At 44.9% G+C, this 14,957-nt stretch overlaps 1 pseudogene; it reads right to left on the bottom strand.

Moving 5' to 3' along the window:
- Positions 1-14,957, bottom strand: part of LOC122925808 — a 42,339-nt pseudogene that overhangs the window by 8,174 nt on the left and 19,208 nt on the right.

The following is a 14,957-nucleotide window of genomic DNA, read 5'->3' as shown; positions in this document are numbered from 1 at the left end:
ATAAGCCATACCTTGGTGGTGTCATTTCCTTCGTCTAGTAAATTGAGTAGATTTTGAATAGAATCTTCCATCTTTTCATGGTACTTATTGGTGACTGACATATTGATCACCAGTCTCAGGCCAGCCAGCTAGACTTCAGAATTTAACGAACACTCTGTGATATCCTTTAATACTTATTTTTTAAAAGCCTAAGTAGCAAAAGAAACAAATTAAGTTGCAATACTGTTCCATGTGCTGGTTAAATGTTCGACTTTTGTTCAAAGGCTACTTTTACTTATGCGTTTTGGTTTCAGGTTTTGAAATCTGGCAGAGGATCTCAAAATCTGACCTAAACGGTTCAGTTTTGATTACACATCAGTATGCTTTCGCTTCGTTAGGATGCGGTTATGTGAAATTGAAACGGAACAAATCGGATCCTTCATTAAATACATTAAAAGTCAATGGGTGATGGATCTCTTTCCATTCAGAATACAAGGGGACAAAACAGAACTGCTTTGGCCCAGTTTTGAGATCCTCTGCTGCATCTCAAAACCGGAATGGCAAAATGCATATGTGAAAGTAGCCTACCTGAGGAGGTTTGAATAAAGGAAAGTCAGTGGCCATAATGTATGTCATAAAGCATCCTCAGGATAGGTCTTCAACATCAGATTGGCGGGGGTCCGACATCCGGAATCCCAACGATCAGCTGTATGAGGAGAAGTCATGTGCCGTCTCCTGTCTCTCTTCCTGCTCGCTGCTGCTATGTCTATGGCAAGCAGGAAGAGAGAAAGGAGACGGCACCACCCCTTTCCATGGATTATGTCTGGTACTGTAGCTCGACTCAAGAGTTGGATTCAACGGGACAGATCAGCAATACCACACACAACCTAAGGCCAGGGCTAGTGTTGTTTTTGTAAGAAAGCAGCCATGTTTTTTTAATCCTGGACAACCCTGGACAATCTGGCAGTATAAAAGTGCATATTGACACTACTCCTGAGGAGAAAAGGTCCACAAAAGGTATGTTTGTATTGCTCTCCCCAGCCCTTTACTAGTGCTATTAGCAGTTCTGCATGGTCAAAACTGCTGACAGATTCCCTTTAACCACTTCAGCCCCGCTAGGTGAAACCCCCTTCATGACAAGAGCACTTTTTACACTTCGGCACTACACTACTTTCACCGTTTATCGCTCGGTCATGCAACTTACCACCCAAATGAATTTTACCTCCTTTTCTTCTCACTAATAGAGCTTTCATTTGGTGGTATTTTATTGCTGCTGACATTTTTACTTTTTTTGTTATTAATCAAAATGTAACGATTTTTTTGCAAAAAAATGACATTTTTCACTTTCAGCTGTAAAATTTTGCAAAAAAAACGACATCCATATATAAATTTTTCGCCAAATTTATTGTTCTACATGTCTTTGATAAAAAAAAAATGTTTGGGCAAAAAAAAAAAATGGTTTGGGTAAAAGTTATAGCATTTACAAACTATGGTACAAAAATGTGAATTTCCGCTTTTTGAAACAGCTCTGACTTTCTGAGCACCTGTCATGATTCCTGAGGTTCTACAATGCCCAAACAGTAGAAAACCCCCACAAATGACCCCATTTCGGAAAGTAGACACCCTAAGGTATTCGCTGATGGGCATAGTGAGTTCATAGAACTTTTTATTTTTTGTCACAAGTTAGCGGAAAATGATGATGATTTTTTATTTTATTTTTTTCTTACAAAGTCTCATATTCCACTAACTTGCGACAAAAAATAAAAAATTCTAGGAACTCACCATGCCCCTCACAGAATACCTTGGGGTGTCTTCTTTCCAAAATGGGGTCACTTGTGGGGTAGTTATACTGCCCTGGCAATTTAGGGGCCCAAATGTGTGAGAAGTACTTTGCAATCAAAATGTGTAAAAAATGACCGGTGAAATCCAAAAGGTGCACTTTGAAATATGTGCCCCTTTGCCCACCTTGGCAGCAAAAAAGTGTCACACATCTGGTATCGCCGTACTCAGGAGAAGTTGGGGAATGTGTTTTGGGGTGTCATTTTACATATACCCATGCTGGGTGAGAAAAATATCTTGGTCAAATGCCAACTTTGTATAAAAAAATGGGAAAAGTTGTCTTTTGCCAAGATATTTCTCTCATCCAGCATGGGTATATGTAAAATGACACCCCAAAACACATTCCCCAACTTCTCCTGAGTACGGCGATACCAGATGTGTCACACTTTTTTGCTGCCAAGGTACGCAAAGCGCACATATTCCAAAGTGCACCTTTCAGATTTTGCAGGCCATTTTTTACACATTTTGATTGCAAGGTACTTCTCACACATTTGGGCCCCTAAATTGCCAGGGCAGTATAACTACGCCACAAGTGACCCCATTTTGGAAAGAAGACACCCCAAGGTATTCCGTGAGGGGCATGGCGAGTTCCTAGAATTTTTTATTTTTTGTCACAAGTTAGCGGAAAATGATGATTATTTTTTTTTTCTCTTTTTTCCTTACAAAGTCTCATATTCCACTAACTTGCGACAAAAAATAAAAAATTCTAGGAACTCGCCATGCCTCTCACGGAATACCTTGGGGTGTCTTCTTTCCAAAATGGGGTCACTTGTGGCGTAGTTATACTGCCCTGGCAATTTAGGGGCCCAAATGTGTGAGAAGTACTTTGCAATCAAAATCTGTAAAAAATGACCGGTGAAATCCGAAAGGTGCACTTTGGAATATTTGCCCCTTTGCCCACCTTGGCATCAAAAAAGTGTCACACATCTGGTATCGCCGTACTCAGGAGAAGTTGGGGAATGTGTTTTGGGGTGTCATTTTACATATACCCATGCTGGGTGAGAGAAATATCTTGGCAAAAGACAACTTTTCCCATTTTTTTATACAAAGTTGGCATTTGACCAAGATATTTTTCTCACCCAGCATGGGTATATGTAAAATGACACCCCAAAACACATTCCCCAACTTCTCCTGAGTACGGCGATACCAGATGTGTCACACTTTTTTGCTGCCAAGGTGGGCAAAGGGGCACATATTCCAAAGTGCACCTTTCGGATTTTGCAGGGCATTTTTTACACATTTTGATTGCAAAGTTCTTCTCACACATTTGGGCCCCTAAATTGCCAGGGCAGTATAACTACGCCACAAGTGACCCCATTTTGGAAAGAAGACACCCCAAGGTATTCCGTGAGGGGCATGGCGAGTTCCTAGAATTTTTTATTTTTTGTCGCAAGTTAGTGGAATATGAGACTTTGTAAGGAAAAAAGAAAAAAAAAGAAAAATCATCATTTTCCGCTAACTTGTGACAAAAAATAAAAAATTCTAGGAACTCGCCGTGCCCCTCACGGAATACCTTGGGGTGTCTTCTTTCCAAAATGGGGTCACTTGTGGCGTAGTTATACTGCCCTGGCAATTTAGGGGCCCAAATGTGTAAGAAGTACCTTGCAATCAAAATGTGTAAAAAATGGCCTGCGAAATCCGAAAGGTGCACTTTGGAATATGTGCCCCTTTGCCCACCTTGGCTGCAAAAAAGTGTCACACATGTGGTATCGCCGTACTCAGGAGAAGTTGGGCAATGTGTTTTGGGGGGTCATTTTACATATACCCATGCTGGGTGAGAGAAATATCTTGGCAAAAGACAACTTTTCCCATTTTTTTATACAAAGTTGGCATTTGACCAAGATATTTTTCTCACCCAGCATGGGTATATGTAAAATGACACCCCAAAACACATTCCCCAACTTCTCCTGAGTACGGCGATACCACATGTGTGACATTTTTTTGCAGCCTAGATGCGCAAAGGGGCCCAAATTCCTTTTAGGAGGGCATTTTTAGACATTTGGATCCCAGACTTCTTCTCACACTTTCGGGCCCCTAAAAAGCCAGGGCAGTATAAATACCCCACATGTGACCCCACTTTGGAAAGAAGACACCCCAAGGTATTCAATGAGGGGCATGGCGAGTTCCTAGAATTTTTTATATTTTTTTGCATAAGTTAGCGGATATTGATTTTTTTTTGTTTTTTTCTCACAAAGTCTCACTTTCCGCTAACTTAGGACAAAAATTTCAATCTTTCATGGACTCAATATGCCCCTCACGGAATACCTTGGGGTGTCTTCTTTCCGAAATGGGGTCACATGTGGGGTATTTATACTGCCCTGGCTTTTTAGGGGCCCTAAAGCGTGAGAAGAAGTCTGGAATATAAATGTCTACAAATGTGTACGCATTTGGATTCCGTGAGGGGTATGGTTCGTCCATGTGAGATTTTATTTTTTGACACAAGTTAGTAGAATATGAGACTTTGTAAGAAAAAACAAAAACAAAAACAAACAAAAAATTTCCGCTAACTTGTGCCAAAAAAAATGTCTGAATGGAGCCTTACCAGGGGGGGTGATCAATGACAGGGGGGTGATCACCCATATAGACTCCCTGATCACCCCCCCTGTCATTGATCACCCCCCTGTAAGGCTCCATTCAGACGTCCGTATAATTTTTACGGATCCATGGATCGGATCCGCAAAACACATGCGGACGTCTGAATGGAGCCTTACAGGGGGGTTATCAATGACAGGGGGTGATCAGGGTGATCACCCCCCTGTCACTGATCACCCCCCCTGTAAGGCGCCAATCAGACATCCGCATGATTTTTTACGGATCCATGGATACATGGATCGGATCCACAAAACACATGCGGACGTCTGAATGGAGCCTTACAGGGGGGTTATCAATGACAGGGGGTGATCAATGACAGGGGGTGATCAGGGAGTGTATATGGGTGATCACCCGCCTGTCATTGATCACCCCCCTGTAAGGCTCCATTCAGACGTCCGCATGATTTTTACGGACCCATGGATACATGGATCGGATCCGCAAAACACATGCGGACGTCTGAATGGAGCCTTACAGGGGGGTTATCAATGACAGGGGGGTGATCAGGGAGTGTATATGGGTGATCACCCGCCTGTCATTGATCACCCCCTGTAAGGCTCCATTCAGACGTCCGCATGTGTTTTGCGGATCCAATCCATGTATCCATGGATCCGTAAAAATCATGCGGACGTCTGAATGGAGCCTTACAGGGGGGTGATCAATGACAGGGGGGTGATCAATGACAGGGGGTGATCAGGGAGTGTATATGGGTGATCACCCGCCTGTCATTGATCACCCCCCTGTAAGGCTCCATTCAGACGTCCGTATGCTTTTTGCGGATCCGATCCATGTATCCGTGGATCCGTAAAAATCATATGGACGTCTGAACGGAGCCTGACAGGGGGGTGATCAATGACAGGGCGGTGATCAATGACAGGGGGGTGATCAGGGAGTTTATATGGGGTGATCATGGGTGATCAGGGGTTTATAAGGGGTTAATAAGTGACGGGGGGGGGGGTGTAGTGTAGTGTGGTGTTTGGTGCGACTGTACTGACCTACCTGAGTCCTCTGGTGGTCGATCCTAACAAAAGGGACCACCAGAGGACCAGGTAGGAGGTATATTAGACGCTTTTATGAAAACAGCGTCTAATATACCTGTTAGGGGTTAAAAAATTCGGATCTCCAGCCTGCCAGCGAGCGATCGCTGCTGGCAGGCTGGAGATCCACTCGCTTACCTTCCGTTCCTGTGAGCGCGCGCGCCTGTGTGCGCGCGTTCACAGGAAATCCCGGCCCTCGCGAGATGACGCGTATATGCGTCGTTGAGCGCAGGGCTGCCACCTCCGGACCGCACATCTGCGTTAGGCGGTCCGGAGGTGGTTAAAGGTGCCCAGATACTATAGCTGTCTCAATACAAAATACAGGTGAAACTCGAAAAATTAGAATATTGTGCAAAGTTCATTTATTTCAGTAATGCAACTTAAAAGGTGAAACTAACATATGAGATAGTCTTAGTACATGCAAAGTGAGATATGTCAAGCCTTTATTGGTTAAAATTTGGATGATTATGGCTTATAGCTTATGAAACCCCAAAGTCAAACTTTTGAGGTGCCCTTTGCTCAGGGAATATAGATTAATTAGCTGACTAGACAGTGTGACACTTTTAGCCTAGAATATTGAACCTTTTCACAAAATTCGAATTTTAAGCTGCATTAATGCAATTTACTTTAATTTGCATTACTGAAATAAATGGACTTTTGCACGATATTCAAATTTTTCGAGTTTCACCTGTAAAATGTTCTATGTAACCACAGTTTATAATGGCAGCCTCTGCTCTTCTACAATGTTACTTAAAGTAACCTGTATTTGTTCCTGATTTGGTAGGTTCAAGCTCAGGTTGTTGAGTACATTAAGAGCACCTGCTTTTATTTTTGGATCAGCGTGTGAAAGGAACCCTCCAATAATACAAATACCATCTAAATTCCGAATAATATCCTAAAACACAGAACAAATCCAGGTGAAATATTAAAGTGGATGGCCACTTTATAGAAAAATGCCCTAAATACCCATAAACGGTTATGTTGTGCCGTGGCATTAAGTGCCTAAGTGGGCGTTCCCATGCTTGAGCAGTAGGAGGATAAATTTCACAGATGGAGAAATGTATAAACATAGTTATAGTAGTATGAACCACAACATAACAGTTTATTGTCGTTTGGGTAACTTTCCTATGAAGTGATCTAAAGTATGTGGACACCTAAACATCACATTCATGCTCTTTATTTCATAACACAGGAATGCATCCCCTGCTCTGCGTACCAAGTGTATCACTGTGCCTGATATAGTAGCCGAGTTCCATTCTCTTGAATGGGATGAGCTGCAGTACAGGGCACAGTGCTACCAAAAGGTACAGCACTGTATGGGTAATACAATATAACAGTGCCACAGAGGCAAAGTCTGGGATTGGAGTCACCCGGTACTGCCTCTGTATACCAACTGCATGGCTTATGAGGGAAAGCGGTGTATAAAAATGTCCGGCACATGTCCTCCAGAGTGGGACAAAAGCAGAATTTTGACCAGGCGTATACTAGACAGTTCACCGCAGAAATAGTATACTGTTACTAACATGGTTTACGGAAAATGCTGAGATGTTATAGACAGTGATTAAGATCTGCTCTTGTGCTGAAGCATCTAAATTGCTTGAGAGAATCTGAAGAAGAGTTTCTAAATCATGTCGTTCCAGATTACTAGCCGACTTCGGAATGGCTTCAGATCGGGATTCTAAGAAAGAGGAAAAATATTCTATATATACATCTGCAGAACAGTCAAGAATTCTTCTGTACAGGAAAACATGATCATTTACACATATGTAACTGCAATGACCCTTACAAAATAGATTATGAACCACATAACCATTACAAACCATGCCAGAATATTCAGGGGGTTGTGCCAAGTTTAGGTTATCCAGTTATCCCCTATCCACAGTGTAGGAGACAACTAACTTATTGTTGGGACCCTCACAGATCTCAAGAACTCCACCTAATCTGATGGAGCAGCAGGTCAAGCATGCACCCTGCCACTCCTTTCATTCTCCATGGAACCGCCAGAGATAGCCGAATAAAGAGCTCAGTCCCATAGACAATGGAGTGGCAGGGAACATGCTTGACCTGCTGCTCCATCAGAATGGGAAAGTAGGACCCCAGTTCTGAGGACTGGTGAGGGTCCCAGCAGTTAGACCCCAGTGATCAGTTAGTTAGGGCATAACTTCTAAATGTGGCATAAGTTATGTAACCCCTTTAAACAAGCACACATTATCTCATGTACACACGAGAAAGAAAAGTGTTAGATGTCTCAAAAGTGTCCTTCAGAAAGTATGTGTTTTCAGTCAGGCACATGTCTATGGTGTTTTTTTGCAGTAGCAGTTTATTTCTTCTTTAGGTCATCACAAATGCCCTGCCCCCCCCCCCCCCTTATGTTTCCCAGATGATACCACCTTCTGAGTGCAAAAGACATCAGTTTTAACTCTTCATCCTTGAGATGGCCTAAAATAAAATCTTTCCATCTTCTAAACAATATTGGTGTGCGTTAGTCATTGTTATGCTCCATCTCAATGCACTGCAGGTTCACTAAACTAATGTTTGAATGTCTGGAACCTGGCCTTTAATCCGATCACGTGGGATGCCGGCTATACCGCGGTCTGCACCTGTTCGAGTGAGCGGGGAAATACATACCAGACTGTAAAGGAGACGGTACATACTGCCGGCGAGGAGACAGTAACAAATATATGTTTCCTATTGTTATCCCACCACCGTTAATTTGCCATTGGTTCGGGCGGTGAATGAATAGGTCCTATAGACCCCTCACCGCTGATTTGCCAGTGAGGTACGGGACAGACAACAGCATCTCTTTTTAGATCAACCAGGCCACATTAACCAACTGACCTGGGTTCAGATAGTTCCCTTTACTATCACTGGAACATCATCGATCAGAATAATCTATATGCAGCTACAGCTATATTTATTGGATCACTGGAATACCATCAATTAAAGGGATCCATTTGCAACTGTAGTTCTATTGACTGTTTTGAATATATGGAACATATGGAACTATACACTTACCTAAAGAAATATTAGGAACACCATACTAGTACGGTGTTGGACCCCTTTTTGCCTTCAGAACTGCCTTAATTCTACGTGGCATTGATTCAACAAGGTGCTGATAGCATTCTTTAGAAATGTTGGCCCATATTGATAGGATAGCATCTTGCAGTTGATGGAGATTTGAGGGATGCACATCCAGGGCACGAAGCTCTCGTTCCACCACATCCCAAAGATGCTCTATTGGGTTGAGATCTGGTGACTGTGGGGGGCCATTTTAGTACAGTGAACTCATTGTCATGTTCAAGAAACCAATTTGAAATGATTTGAGCTTTGTGACATGGTGCATTATTCTGCTGGAAGTAGCCATCAGAGGATGGGTACATGGTGGTCATGAAGTGATGGACAAGGTCAGAAACAATGCTCAGGTAGCCCGTGGCATTTAAACGATGGCCAATTGGCACTAAGGGGCCTAAAGTGTGCCCAGAAAACATCCCCCACACCATTACACCACCACCACCAGCCTGCACAGTGGTAACAAGGCATGATGGATACATGTTCTCATTCTGTTTACGCCAAATTTGGACTCTACCATTTGAATGTCTCAACAGAAATCGAGACTCATCAGACCAGGCAACATTTTTCCAGTCTTCAACAGTCCAATTTTGGTGAGCTCGTGCAAATTGTAGCCTCTTTTTCCTATTTGTAGTGGAGATGAGTGGTACCCGGTGGGGTCTTCAGCTGTTGTAGCCCATCCGCCTCAAGATTGTGCGTGTTGTGGCTTCACAAATGCTTTGCTGCATACCTAAGTTGTAACGAGTGGTTATTTCAGTCAACGTTGCTCTTCTATCAGCTTGAATCAGTCGGACCATTCTCCTCTGACCTCTAGCATCAACAAGGCATTTTCGCCCACAGGACTGCCGCATACTGGATGTTTTTCCCTTTTCACACCATTCTTTGTAAACCCTAGAAATAGTTGTGCGTGAAAATACAAGTAACTGAGCAGATTGTGAAATACCGGCCCGTCTGGCACCAACAACCATGCAACGCTCAAAATTGCTTAAATCACCTTTCTTTCCCATTCTGACATTCAGTTTGGAGTTCAGGAGATTGTCTTGACCAGGACCACAACCCTACATGCATTGAAGCAACTGCCATGTGATTGGTTGACTAGATAATCGCATTAATGAGAAATAGAACAGGTGTTCCTAATAATTCTTTAGGTGAGTGTATGTGTACCATGTGATATGGTTTTGAGGGACTTGTAGCATCCTCTTGCCGCATTGGATGCCATCACCATTGTTTGTTGCTATTATCCATTTACCCGCATGTTCAACTAGACCTGAGAGACGTGTGCTAGAACACAACCAGCTTAGGGTCTATGGTCACATCTCTAGCTACTAGTTTTTATAGAATATTTCTACTGTGTTATAACTTGTAGTATTACATTTTATATTTTATAGTGATCTTAATTGCTTATGTTTTTAGCAATCTTTCCATTTGAATAAATCTGTTTTCTATGCTATTCCGGATGTTAGAGTGCCTGTTCCATCTTTCTCTTTAAAATCTGTCTCTCCTGGTAAGGCTGTGCGATAGCCCTGGAACAAGAGCACCTTAGTCCACGAGTTGATTGGGGTGAGCTGCTATATCGAAAATTTTTAACTAAACTAATCTTTGTTTCAGGGGCGTCAGTAGGTCCAAACATTCGGGGCTTGAGCCCCAGATGTTTTGACCAGTGCCCCGAATGTTATACTGGCAGGGCCGGCTGCTCTGACTCTCCTACGCTGCGCAGCACTACTCTACACTGGCCCCACCATCCTAATCCATATCCTGCAGGAACTTAACTTTAAATCAGTGTTCATCTTGAAATAGAAATCTGTAATAATCTGTTTTAGAAAAATTAACAGTGTAATCAGCTCGCATCAAAGTTTGTGTAAGGAAAAAGATAAATCCATACCTATCATCTGCAGTCAGAGACAGACCCACTTGTTACCATCTTGATTGAATTTTCCTGAGCATTCCCTCCCGTCCTGCTCAGTGTCCGTCCTTTATTGACTAAACAAAAGGTGTAAAAGGGGCTGGCCCAAGACAAGGATACAGGAAGTGATGACGTACAGGAAGTGATGACATAGGAAGACAAGCATTTAGAATAACATAGCAAGCTAACAAACACATGTATACAATAATCTAACATTACCACTGGAGTGAACTTTATCCAGCCTTGCTCAGTGATCAATGCCAGATAAAGTTACTATGATCTGCAACACGCCAGACCTGCAGGGTATAGCGAAGTGAGGTCACGGTTATCGGCAAACGAGGGTTGCTCACTGTATTGGAGAACCCTGGGCAGGCATGTGGCAGTGAAGGAGAGGTAGACACGGTTCCTCTGGGGCACACTCTGTATGTAGGGACCAGGCCTGATGGTGGATGAGGTGCCCTGGATGTTACTGGTATTTTGAGTGCCTGGGGCAAGGTCCCTTTAAGGTTCGTGACGCCAGTGCCTGTGACGGTGGCACACCGGTTTGTAGTTGGAATAAGTGAGGTACACAGGTGGTATAGTGAACCAAACGTTGCTTTACTTAACAGTCCAACTTTATACATCAGGTACAGAAGAGGTTAATGCAGTCCTTTATAGTTCCTAAAGCACAGCAGGTTGATATCACAGCAGGTTGCAATCTTGCAAGATACGTGGAGGGTATATAATTAATGCTTGGCAGTGCTATGCTGCTCTATCCCCACAGCTATTCTAGCTGGCTGGATCCCAAGGCCCGGATGCCTATTCGCTGGCTTAAATCCTTGGTAAGAATGCCTTCCTCCAGTATTGGCGCTTGCTTAAGGTTACAAATACCTTTTGCTTCCTAGCCGTATCTCTCTGCTTCAGCTGACAGGTGACTGCAGGTTGCTCCCAGGAGGTGCTGTCCTACTACTGGGGTATCTCAACTGAGCTATCCTTAGCCTCAGGAGCTTCAGGCTGACGAGGTAAGTCCTCTAGTCCCCTGGAATGAACTACCCTCCCCTGTATGGGCCTTCCTATATATATCTAGGGCTCTCTAGCTCCCTCTACTGTCTGGGAGGCTAAACTACACCCTGACAGGCCTGACACCCAGATAACACAGGGAAGAACATGCACATGACATTCAATGCAATGAAACACATTAACTTGTGTAGCGCCCACCTTTACCTAGTGGGACACTACATACCCCCACGCTATGACGTTGCCTGTCCTCGGTGCAACATGGAGGGTCCGCCATCTGGAAGCGGCAACCTGAAGGACAGGCGAGAACATGCATATAACAGTATTTCACCACATTAACAATATAACAGTTGACAAATAGGATCACTGAAAGGAGTGGTGACAAGGGGCGTCGTTCTCTTCTCTCAGGATCATGTAAGGGAACAGGGGCGCTGACCTTGCACAGCATATCAAATAACCAGGATAGTTCATATAAATGTAAATAAACATAAGTCCTTGGAGGCTCAAAGAATCACATGAGTCCATACCCAGGCTTGCAAAGGTTAAACAGGGGTTTCCCGTGAGGGGCTACCTGGGCCCATAATGTAGTCCCCAAACCTCACATGTGGATGCCCTCTGGTAGAACGGGTGGACCTCCTTACTGGCAGAGATTCTTCCTGCCTGGCTTCAGAAATGTCAGAGGAGCCCATCGCCTCTGGAGCTTCTTCAGGAGCACTCTGGGGTAAGGTGTCCTGAGGCTGAGGGCTAACAGGAACAGGAGCAGGAACCAATAAATTCAACCAAGGCGTGAGGGCCCAGTGGAGCGGCTCTTTGTCATGGATCAAGTTCTCCACAGCCTGCATAGGGTCCATAGGTGAAGCCGGCAACTCTTCCTCGGAAGGCTCAGGCTCCAACTCCTCTGCCGCTGGTTCTCCTTCTATACAGGGCTTGAGGAGGTTCCTGTGAACAACTTGGGGACCTTTTCCTTCTCTGGAGACCTGGTAAATGTGGGCAGCAGCATTGGGTATGGCAGTAATAAGGTAGGGAATCCTTTCCCATTTGCTGTCCAATTTGCTGGTCCGGTGGTTGTTTTTCAACCACACCTTGTCTCCAAGAGCCAGGGGTTCCGCATGGGCAGTCTGGTTATATTCGTTTTGCTGGCGTTCCCGGACAGTTTCCATGCGTTCTTGCACGATCTCCTTGGCATTAAGAAGACGCCTTTGGTGCTCCACTACCCAATCAGTCTTGGGCAGTGGGTTGATCACATCCGGCACTTGTACCCCCAGGGAGTGATCCGCAGGTAATCTCCCTTGTCGCCCAAACATCAGATAGAATGGGGTGTAACCGGTGGAACAATGGATGGTGTTGTTATAAGTGTACATAAGTTGGGGCAACAGAGTAGGCCAATCACCCCTCGTATCAGGGGGTACTGCTCTCAGCATTTCAATGAGAGTCTTATTCATTTTTTTCACAGAGTCCGTTACCTTGCGGATGATAGGCGGTGGTCCGGACTTTCTGGCAGTTGTGCAGCAGGCACATCTCATGGAACAGCTGTGACTCAAACGCAGACCCTTGATCGGTGAGGATCCTTTCTGGGCAGCCGTAGGGCAACAGGAAATGCTTCCAGAACGCCTCCGCTGTGGTCTTGGCTGTCAGGTCTTTCACAGGCACTGCTACGACAAACTTGGTGAAATGATCAATTATAGTCATGGCATACGTATACCCAGAACGACTCGGCTCCAACTTCACATGGTCAATAGCGACAAGTTCTAAAGGAGCTGTACTTACAATAGGATGGAGAGGCGCCCTCTGGTCATGGCGTACAGTTCGCCCCACAGCACAGGCAGTGCATTCTCGGCACCATTTTTCGATATCCTCTCTCATCCCAATCCAATAGAATCTTCTCCGTATGGTGGCCTCAGTCTTTTGCACACCGAAGTGTCCGGACTGGTTGTGGTACATGTCCAGTACCAGGCTGGCATCCCGACGTGGCAGGAGAATTTGATAAACTCTATCACAGGACACTGGATCCAGACTCCTTCTGAGCAACAGGCCTCTTTGAAGGAATAGTTGGTGGCGATGTCTCCACAGTCTCACTAGTTCTGGGTCTGCACTCTTCCTGCGGATCCTTTCAGGGATTTTCCCACTGGTAAGGAAGTCAAGCAGTTCACCGAGGACTCTACTTTCGGACTGAAGCTTAATCCATCTTTCTTGATCGCCTCTGGACTCAGGACCATCTGATGAGGAAGGATCAGCAGCACGGGAGCCTTCAGTACGGATATTATCCTGCTGGGTAAATTTATTGTAGAACGCTGGCATCTCCACCTCTTCCCAGGCATCTTTTGGTTCATCTGGGGCTTCTGTAGTGGGGAGTCGCGACAGTGCATCAGCGTTATCATTGGAGCGGCCTGCCCGGTATTTCACAGTAAAGTCATAGTTGGCAAGGCGGGAGGCCCATCTTTGCTCCAGTGCCCCTAATTTGGCTGTATTCAGATGCGCCAGGGGATTATTATCCGTGAAGGCAACAAATGGTGTGGCAGCGAGATAGTCCTTAAACTTTTCGGTCACAGCCCACACTAAGGCCAGAAACTCCAGCTTGAAAGAACTGTAATTCAGCAGCAAGTTTATCGGGATCAGGCTGTACTCCTTCGGCACTGACAACGTGCCCGAGATATTTGACGGCTGGTTTCAGCAGGTGGCACTTGGATGGCTTGATTTTTCAGGCCATATTTGGTAAGAACTTGAAACACCTCACCCAGGTGCTTTAAATGGTCCTCATACGTCTTGGAGTATATAATGACGTCATCCAGGTATAATAGTACCGTCTCAAAATTCCTATGGCCTAAACAACGTTCCATCAGCCTCTGGAACGTTCCTGGAGCGTTACACAGTCCAAACGGCATATAATTGAATTCAAACAGGCCCATAGGTGTAGTGAAAGCAGTCTTTTCTCGATCTTCTGGGGCCATGGGTACCTGCCAGTACCCACTGGTTAAGTCCAAGGTGGAGAAATAGGCTGATGACCCTAGGGCAGTCAAGGACTCTTCAATGAGTGGCAAGGGGTACACATCTTTGTGGGTGATTTGATTAATTTTCCTGTAATCCACGCAGAACCTTATGCTGCCATCTTTTTTCCGAACAAGTACTAGGGGCGCAGCCCAAGGACTATGACTGTCCCGGATTATATTACAGTCTTTCATCTCTTGTATCATCTCTTTCACAGACTGATAGGTAGTAGGTGGTATGGGTCTGTGCCTCTACTTAATAGGAGGGTGAGAGCCAGTGGGTATGGTGTGTTTGATTACACTGACCTCTCCATAGTCCGTGGAGTGTTTCCTGAAAGCCTGGTGGTGCTCCTTCACCAGCTTCAGGACTCCCTCTATTTGCTCCTTTGGGGTGGATTCGTTCCCCACATGTAGTTCTTCCCACCAGGATGCCGTTGGGGTGCTGCTGCTCTGTGTGGTCTGGAACGCCCCCGCGGCAGGCAGACGGATCACATCCTGGAAAGACACCTGGAAAAGCTGAGCAACGGAGCAGTGTTTAAAGAGAGTAACGGGATGATCACC

The sequence above is a fragment of the Bufo gargarizans genome, chromosome 2, assembly GCF_014858855.1.
Source record: "Bufo gargarizans isolate SCDJY-AF-19 chromosome 2, ASM1485885v1, whole genome shotgun sequence".
In the NCBI taxonomy this organism is placed as follows: domain Eukaryota; kingdom Metazoa; phylum Chordata; class Amphibia; order Anura; family Bufonidae; genus Bufo; species Bufo gargarizans.
Note: the sequence above shows the minus strand (reverse complement) of the source record. Positions and strands in the feature narration are given on the sequence as shown.